The sequence below is a fragment of the Pteropus vampyrus genome, unplaced genomic scaffold, assembly GCF_000151845.1.
Source record: "Pteropus vampyrus isolate Shadow unplaced genomic scaffold, Pvam_2.0 Scaffold803, whole genome shotgun sequence".
In the NCBI taxonomy this organism is placed as follows: Eukaryota; Metazoa; Chordata; class Mammalia; order Chiroptera; family Pteropodidae; genus Pteropus; species Pteropus vampyrus.
This window is the reverse complement of record NW_011889584.1, coordinates 83,980-93,693: the sequence shown is the minus strand read 5'-3', so window position 1 is coordinate 93,693 and position 9,714 is coordinate 83,980. Positions and strand designations below refer to the sequence as shown.

The 9,714-nt window shown below is 37.7% G+C and overlaps 1 long non-coding RNA gene across 1 annotated transcript in view; it reads left to right on the top strand.

Annotated features, from left to right (window-relative positions):
- Window positions 1-2,820, top strand: part of LOC111734117 — a 4,259-nt gene extending 1,439 nt beyond the window's left edge. The window contains exons 2-3 of the long non-coding RNA XR_002778311.1: window positions 1,510-1,612; window positions 2,806-2,820. This is a non-coding gene — a long non-coding RNA (uncharacterized LOC111734117). The remainder of the gene's footprint in view (window positions 1-1,509; window positions 1,613-2,805) is intronic.
- Window positions 2,821-9,714: the final 6,894 nt, after the last annotated feature.

Sequence of the window (9,714 nt, the reverse complement as noted above, 5' to 3'; positions counted from 1 at the left end):
CTATTCACATATTTCTTGGAAGAGCTGGCAGCAGATTTTGTGTGGATGGAGAAACTGAAGAAGATGATTGTCCGGAGTGCTTTTCCAGAAATACACGTTACTAGAATTTATAACTAAACGTTCATATTAAATATTGCGTGTTGAATGACAGAAAGCTAGAAAATTTACATAGTTTTCAAAAATATATATTTTCCACTCATACCTATAGAAACACACACACACACACACACACACACACACACACACACACTTTTTAATCCAATTATACTGGAAAACGCATTCTATGACGTCACAGTGAGACAATTTGTTTAATTTGTGTTTATGCATCATTAATACACTGCTAAACATAGCCTTTCGAAATAAAGTGTAAATAAGTTATTTTAGAGAAAGTCACAAATAGGGTTATGGACCTACTGCAGCAGTGCAGTAAAGAGAATTCCAGGATGAGGGGTTTTAGCAGGACTAAAGGGCACCTGGTTCAAGTCTGAACACAGATTCAAGGAGCATGAAGCAGAGAGTTTTCTCGAAGTAAGTGGAGTTAGAGTAAAAACTGCTAAGCTGAAGAAACTGCAGAAGCTGTGATTATGAATCTATGTTAGAAGGTGCAGAATGTGTCTGTTACGATTGCGGTATGTGACAATACCAATTACAAATTCTAGTAAAATACACCCGAAGAAGAAATTCATGGACCAAGTACATGGCCAGTTAAGATGAGCCATAATTTTGAGCATGTGGAAGATTAATTGTTTTTAAATGTGATACATGAAACCATTTCCTTAGAAAGGCCAGAGCTGATATTTCTTCACTGTGTCCAAACACTTGTCTTGGAACTCTTATGGGAAGAAAAGATATGCAATGATAATAGCAAATAGAATGTTAGATAAACATACAAAGAAAGCATGAAAATGAAATTGTATTTACAGAAAAAATGAAATTCTATTCAACAGTTTAAAATAATGGAAGTACAAAAATATTATTATAAAATAAAAATAAAATGGAAATAAAGGAAGCACTGACAGAATTTGGGAAGTGTGATGGAGAAGACATGTATTTGGTTATCAGTTATCAGACTTCACAAATAGTACAAACATATAGATATATCTAAACATGATAAATCCAGAATTAGGGCATAAGAGGAAATTTTACAAGTTATAAATGTGAGCAGCAGGCACACTAAACAATAATGGTGGAGCTAAAGAGAAACGGGTGATACAGACGATGTGAAGGTACATTTTATGTGCCCAAAGTCTTCAACATTAAAGGAATATCAATACAGAGAGAGAGATTTCAAGCCACTTATTTAGAGTTTGAATTTAATATGAGAATTAGAAACAAAAATAATTGAAAATGCTCAGTGTGTTAGGTGAGTGTGTGTGATAAGAAACTTTTGTTTGTATTCTGCACTATTCAGTGCCATTTGATTTGTTGCAAAACACCATACACAAGTGTGTCATCATATAACTTAAATAGTCCCCATGACTAACTGACTTGTCTCTGGTCTCTGTGCAGCTGGGTCACCTGTGCTGGGCCCTTCTGAACAGTACAGAGGAACAAATCAATTTAGATGCGGAAGAGAAAACGCAAGATGAAACTTACGGTGCTGTTGAAGCAGGTATATCTAGTTGTCTTTGGTTGTCATATAGAAACTGTCTTGGTTTAGCGACTTTCTCTGCTGTCTTTTTCATCTTCAGAGAAAGCTATTAGATGTGTAACACATAACCTTGAAAATATATCCTCTTCAACAACCAAGAAAAGTTGTTCGATATCAAATTCATCTGTTTGTCAGCCTGTCCGTCAGTCTGGCTGTCCACCCTTTCGTCATCCAACCACAGATATGTTTGCAGGCTCTAAGGTGGAATTGAATTCCAAGGCTCTTGCTTCTAGGCTCCTATCAAGTGTTCAACACACGATTCTTGTCTCTAGTGACAAAGTATCCAGCTCCATCCTAATTTATCACTTATCTTCAAGTACACCCTCCATTTTGATCAAGCAGATTTTGTTACTTTCCCACCCATATAAAAACCTCACTAGAATGGATCAACCACCACCTGAGACAAAAGAATGTACTTTCTTTAACACTTAGTTTAAATCTTACTTTATAAAAATGTAACCATCAGCCTCTCCCATGGCTCTGTTTTCTAGTATTATTTTGAAAGCACTGGCTACTTCTAGTAACTCAGAAGGTTTTCTTGTACTATACACTAATTGTTTTATTGAAATGGGTTTGCTTTTGCTTTTTAAATTGAAGGCAGAATATATGCTTTCTATTTCTATGGTTTTATAACTTCCATGCTCGTAAGAGTGGCCTATAACACTCCTTTCGGATGATTAGACTTAGCCTGGTCGTGGTAGTAAGTTGAAAGTGTTCCCATGGAATGAATGGCAGATAAGTTCATTTCTACTTGACGGAAATATTTCAGTACTATTGAATTGGTGTATCCATTGTAATTTTATTATTTTTCTATAATACTATTAGAGTCTGGTGTGTGTGTATCTGTGTGTGTGCACACACTCCTGTGTTTGTGTGTGTTCTGTGTGAGAGAGAAAGATGAAAACTTATGAATATTACACCAGTGACTTGAAGAACACCTCTCTCTTTTAGAGATGAGAACCCTGAGAATCACAGAAGTCAGATAATGACATAAAAGAATTGGGGATTTAAGTCCTGAATTTACTTGTAAGCACATTTCTCCCCAGCAGCCATGATTCCATTTCTCATGTATGATTAAACTCTACTAGGAGACACTCAACCTCTTTGAAATGGTTCTCTAGTTGTTTCTTGATTATGTTGTGTTTTCCTGGTAGGTTAATGAGCAGAGATGCCTATCTGACAAGGACAAGTGTCAAGTGAAGGCCACTTTCCTCATGCGTGTTTACGAGCTGCTGCCCGAGTTACTCGTCGTGACACCAGAGATTCCCACCTGTGTCCTGTACACAGGCAAGATCCACATCCCTTTTCTCTCCATTTATCATTCTGAAGAGTGTTTGAACATGTATTAAACAATTTAAATGAAAAATATGTAAAACCGAATGTCTGTGTAAATGAACAAGCTGTGCAGGAATTCAGAGGCAGGAATCTGAGGCTATTGATACTCTGTTCATCTAATTCTTTTATGCCCCCTGCTTGTTTCTCATAGACATTTGCATTTGTGTGTGCTCTTTTGGAGAGTGGCTCAGAATAAGGCAGAGGGCATGAGAAGATGAGGTAGAATTGGGCAAATTCGGGTGGGTGACCTCTGGTGGCAGCTCAGTGACTTCGCTGACTGAGGAGGTCATGAACAAACACTGGGGAGCCTTGGATGCTCTGAGGCAGGTTTAGAATTCAGACAAATTTGACTGCTTTGGAATCAGGATGTTTGAATTACTTTGTCTTTATCAGTTGGGAGTAAGCAGTAGTGTTGAAAATGTTTCTAAAAGTCAACTTTTTCTTATTTTAAAGGGAAGAAATTAGAATCCTTTGTAGCCAATCTATGCCGCTGATTATCATTGGGTGAATCCCTCGGGTACAACTGGATAAAAATATGGAAGATAATTTTTAAATGAAAATAAGTGGATGTGCTTAGTGTTCTGTATGATTCTTTATCACTATTTGGTATTTATTTTGATAATTTCATTTATTAAAACAACATCAAGGCTTTATGAAACTTCCAGAGAAATGAGACATCATTATATTGAGGCAGGAAGCCTAATCGTCCATCACAAAAGACACCTCTTACTTGTGGGAGAATAATCGTGGGTGAAATGTGACTGTTCAATGGACTGACTTCCTGGGTGAGTGAGTGTTTTCTTTCTGGAGGCCTGTGTTCCTGGGAGAACTTATTTCCTTGCCGTTTTTCTAAGGAATGGGATCAGCTCCCTCTGTTTGCTCTAAGGCACTAGCTGACCTCAGCCCAAGAAGACTCTGCCCTTTGGTCAGGGCCAGGGTAGCTACGTGTTGGATATGAGACAGTTATGGATAGTTTTGGGGGCACAGACGGGACAGACTCATGGCATGAGTATTCTATAGTGATCAATCATTCAATGTCAACTCTCCAAGGCTGGGCCAAATGCATTTGTCTTCTTGAACCTACAACTTACTCTGTGTTTACTGATTGCAGGTGGGGCCTGTTCGGCTCTGATTGCTGACTCCTCTTGTCGGAATTCCTTCTCAGAGAAGGTGGTCTGTGTCGTATATCATGAAGGTATGTACACTGTTACACGAAGTTGGCTGCCCTATGTCTACAAAGTGCTGTTGCTGGAACTGGTGCCCGATTGTGAGAAAACCTTGATTCTGGGACAGCATCGAAGGGCAGTCCGTAGGAGGTCCACACAGAAGGGTGGTGATGAAAACATCATAGTCAACGCTTTTGCCTTTTGTGTTCCCAGGACAGCGAGGACTGATGCTGTAGCTCATGTTGGCCTCTCTCCTGAGCTCCCTGACCACCATCATCAATAGCACCAGCACAGACCTTTAACCAAGGACTACAAGCGAGTATCACTGAGAGACAAAGCTCCTTAGACCTTAGAGGTGAGAATCCCAGCTTCTACTTGGAATTCCTCTGAACACGTGCAGATGTAGTTGTGAGTTAAAGCCCTCTTTCCATGGGATACAAGAAAATAAATTGTAGTGTTGTAGAGTGAGCAAGGGGTATTAGAGATCATTTAGTTTTTCTGTGTCTTTATGCAGATGCAATGATTGGGATATATTCAAAGGAAAGATTTGCTCTTCATTCTTTCCAATTCCCCTGGTTGTCTCGTATTTCTTCCTTTCTAACACTCCCCCAACTACATCTTCACAAAGCTTTATCAGTTTTTTGTTGTTTTGTTTTGAAGGACATAGAGTTCTCACCATTTAATGTGGGTTAGTGAACTGTCTATAAGTTTCTGTGCACATCACATGGAAGAGATAAGAGGTGAAGCCATCCACACACCCCACAGATGAGTTCATCAATGCTGTCATTCAAGAGAGGCCACATTAAAAAGGGACAATCTCAAGGAAGAGACTAATTCAAGAAGGCAGCTGCTAAGATAGTCATGTCAAGAACGGGACCCTGAGCAGGGACCCTGAAGTCAGGTAGGCAGTGCTGGAGGGAAGGCAAGCAAAAGAAATAATTGACAAAATGGTCTTCTTTTCCGCATTCCTAATTTTCAAGAAAATCCTTACTGTTATCATTTCATGAACTTTTAAAACACCAAAGTATAACACAATGTAGAAAACATAGAAAATGTACGTGTACAGCTCAGTGATTTGTCACAAAAAGACCACCTATGTAAATGCAAGTCAGGTCCAAAAATGGAAATTGCCGGCACCTAGAAGCTCCCCTTGGCTTCCTTCTTTTCAAAGTCAACCAGTGTAACCTCTCACAATTTAACCATTTCCAGTTTTGGGACAATTAATAACAAAATAACCCTTTATACATTCCTTGATGTCTAGGTTATTTAGCACATGATCTATTTCTGACATTCAGCCACATTGCTGTTTTTTAACTGTGGTTCATTCAGTTTCTTGTATTCTAATTTCTCATTGTGTAACACGTGACCATTTATATTCTCTGTCGATGGACATTTGGCTGTAGCATTTCAGCTTGTGTCACATGGTGCACGTGGACATACATTTCTATGAGGAATATTGCTAGAAATGTACATCTCCTTCAATGTCAGTGTTTTTTTTTTAATTTACTATTTCAGATTAGAATGGAATGTGGTAGAGATCTCATTAGAAAAGTGATTTGATTTTGACTATTGCAAAATTAATAACTTTGATGAGTTGGTAATTAATTCTCTCCTAATGTGTAAAACTGGTAATATTTTTAAATTAAAATTATAAAAGTGAAATTGGTTAATAAAATTCCATAAATTTCAAGTGCAAATTCACTAAAACATCCTATGTATAAATATTGGGGGTTTTTGTTTGTTTTTTTGTGGGTTTTTTTGCACATTTCTTGTTTTGGAAATAGCTTTAAATATTTTCTGTAATGAAATCATGTTTTTATTCACAGCTTCATATAGATGTTTGTTTATCATCCTCCTCAGTCTGGCTGATTAGAATCAGAAGTTCTTCTTCCCTTAATCTGGAATCTGCCCATTCTCCTTGGTTCCTTCATCGAGTGGGGTCAGCTGGGCCCCCAGGTAGGACACTCTCAGTATATTCCAGAAGTTCAATGCTTGTGAAAACCAGTCTTCAAGGGGCCTGCTGGCTTTTCTTTGAAATTAGTGGTCGAGAAGAACAGACAACCTGTTTAAAGATTGTGAATTGTTGTTGTTTGTAGTGATGGTTTCAGTAGATGAAACACCTGTGGTTGGAACATTGCAAGGACTCACCTGGGCCAGACATTGACACTGGACAAAGGTTGGAAGTGGAAAAACATTAAGACATCTGTGTTTCTCTGCTGAGGAAGAACAGAACTGGGAATCAGAGGCCTAAGAGGCAGTTGTTCTTTTCATAGGTGTATGATCGTAGGCACAAATTCTTTGTAAGTATCAGTGATAAATTAACGACACTTTCTTTTTCTCAACCTCTCTTATTCATCGAATTTATGTTTTTTGGGGGAGTATGTGAAACAGTATACTAATGCTTGCTACAGTGGTTTCAAGAAGTGCTATGAAGGGAAATGAGGGATAATGGGATGGCAGGTCCTTAATACAGATGCTCAATAACTTTTCCCTGAGGAAGTGACATTTGAGCAGAGCCCAGAGGAAAATGTGGAGGGGACCAGGTGGATGTGTAGGTAGAATCAGTAAATGCTGCATTCTTCCACAGACATGTGTGTGGTGTGTGTGGGGACAGCAAGAAGCGAGGTTTGCCCATGAGGATCAAATGGGATGGGGGAAAAAAAAAACAGTCAGAGAGGTAGTGGGAGGGGAGGTCACGCAGGGCCATATGTGCCATCATAGGACTTTGGATTTTATTCTACATGTGACAGAAAACAACTGAGGCTAAGTGAGCTAGAGCATCTCGGGCTTTGAATTCTGATGATACAACAATAAGGAAAGTAGGCACTGTTTTGGGAATGCTCCCTGAGTTCCAGGTGTGTTGCTCAGGCTTTCCATGTTTGATCACATTCAGGTATTGAAATGTTGCAGGCATTTTGTAAAGGTTAATGCATCATTGAGCCTCTGTTTCCTGCCCAAATGTCTGTCTTTCTGCTCCCAACCCCACTTCTCTGTTTCAGGTGAATACAGAAAAATGATGAACTGTCACAGCCTGTTTAGTTCAATTTGTTTTTAGTATTCACCCAAAAAGCACAGGATAATTTGGGCTGACTTGCTAGACTTCAGGAGCCTCTAATACATTTTTAACCTCTTTCCAGAGTTTTAGTCAATTATTTCTACCTGCAGGAGTATTATCATATGAAAATGCACAAAGTAGTATTTCTTGCAAGTTCTTTGTTGAATTGGCTATTTTATTTAAAACCTATCTACACTGATTTAGTTTCCTTCAAGCTTGGAAAGAGAACATATAAAAATGGGAATTGATTTTATGATATCGATAATTATTATTAATATAAAGTGTGTATCATTTATCTTTATCTTGTATATTATGTAATTTTAGTTAGAAAATGATTAACTAATTGCTGACATGTGAACCATATTCACTGATGAATGTTCAATGATACAGATGAACAGTGTTAATTATAGGCATTTTACTAACTTAATCTTTAAGCATAACGTGTGGGCTTTTTACGAGGTCTAGAAGCTTGATATTATTTAGAAAAACTAATTAATGGCCACAAGAATAAATGAAAGAACTAAGCACAGTGCAGATGCCTATAATGCTTGTATTTAAGATTTAAATCCTTTCCCACTTTATCAACCGATTAAATATCATCAGCATAGTTATCTCAGAATGCTTGCATAGATATCTCAGCATGAACAACTTTTACATTACATGGGATTAATTGATGGCTAATATGTGCCTTAAATTGCTTCTAATTATTCAGCCTGACATCACTGTTTTTAAGAGAGCAGATTAACAGGTCGTTATGTTAAAATTTTTACCATTTTGGAATGAGAGAAAAGATTTTTATTTTATTGAGATGACCAAATTCTCTTTTTCTACCTTCACACTTCATCTCAATTTTAGTGGCTGCTTGCCCACATTTCTACATTTTTGCAGTGTTTTCTCACAGTTTAGTGTGTAAATGTCTTATGAAAGATGGCTTACATGCATGGTACAGTGCTGAAGAACAGAGAGTTTGGAGTCAGATTGCCTGGGTCCAATGATCGTTCTGATTTAAAGCAAAGCACTTTATTTCCTGTACATTGGAGATGTTAATAGAATTTTAATGGCTTCTCTGTGAGAATTAATACTTTGAAGGAGCCCTAGAAACTAGTAAGAGTCCAAAATCTGTTAGTTACTATTCTGACATACTTACTCGATTGGATATTATAGAACATGTACATTCAATGTCTTACCTTTTTCTAAAAATAAGCCTTATAATCATAAGTGTCAGTGTGGTTAACATCTCTGTGTCCTGCACACGTCACGTAGTCTTAGTGAGATCACTGGGTTTCACACTCAGGTGTTCTTCTATCTAAAGCTTATAGTCCTTATCTCTAACCAATACACTCTTTTCCTTGAATATGATTTCTTGAGCAGGAAGATAGTTACAGGATGCCTTCATCCCCATGATCTATTGAGAAAAAAAAGTCTTCAATTGTCAAAACAATAAAGGAATCGCCCCCCCAAAAAATCTATTACAACCTTTGTAAATTGTGTGACATAACTCAGATCTATTATAAAGTGATTAATAATTTAAATAAATGCATAATTAAAAGACACAGAATCTCGTTAATGTTGGATGAGAGTAGTCAGAGTTTATTTGTCTCCCTCCACTTGGAGAATCAAGAAAGCATTGGCATTTGGGGACCATGTACAGCAGCCACTCACTCCTATGCACCTATGTATGTGCAGGTTCCCTTGCCTCAGTAATCCTCTCGTGACCATTTACCATTCATGATATAATTCAAGAAAGCAGGCTGAGGGATAATTAAATGTCTCCATTTTTTTTTTTTGAAATACGTTTTTTTTTGTTCTTGTGTCATTAGCAGGTGGCCTCTGGGGACTAATCACTGGATTTGAAGTCCTGTGATCACAGAGTTTACTGATGGAGCAGAAAACCACTTCTCTCCCAATAAGCATTTGAAGATGATGTATTGGGAGCTCTGTCTCTACTTTGCCATCGTTCTCTTTTTTTGTTGTTCCAATGATCATCCTTGGGATTTTCCTAATGACCAAGCTCATTCTCAATATACATGTGAGTAATGAGTATTGAATTGATGGGTATAATTAAGATTTTTTTTTATAAATCTGCTACTTGTGTACAAGGCTCAGATCAATGAAATCACAGCAACATAGATCACTAGGGCAAGAGGAAACCTACGATATTATCATTCACTCAGTAGGCTAGAAGAAACCGAAGATATTATCATTCCCCATTCAACCAAATAAAAATATGTACCAACTCTCTGCAAGGCAACAGTGAAATAAGATATGAAGAGATAGGAATGGGTGACACACACACAAATAGATGCATGCAGAACGAGAGAGAGGGAGTGGGAGGAGAAAGAAAGGAAGTAAGAGAGAAAGAGTTATTTCTGGTTAAGAAGAAAATTTACAGCATTTTTTGGCTACCAGGAAAGAACAATTATTTTGCATAAGAGATTGGAAACACTTCGTTGCAGATGTGTCATCTGGTCAAGATCTTTGAGGATGAGTTGGATTCCACATGTAGA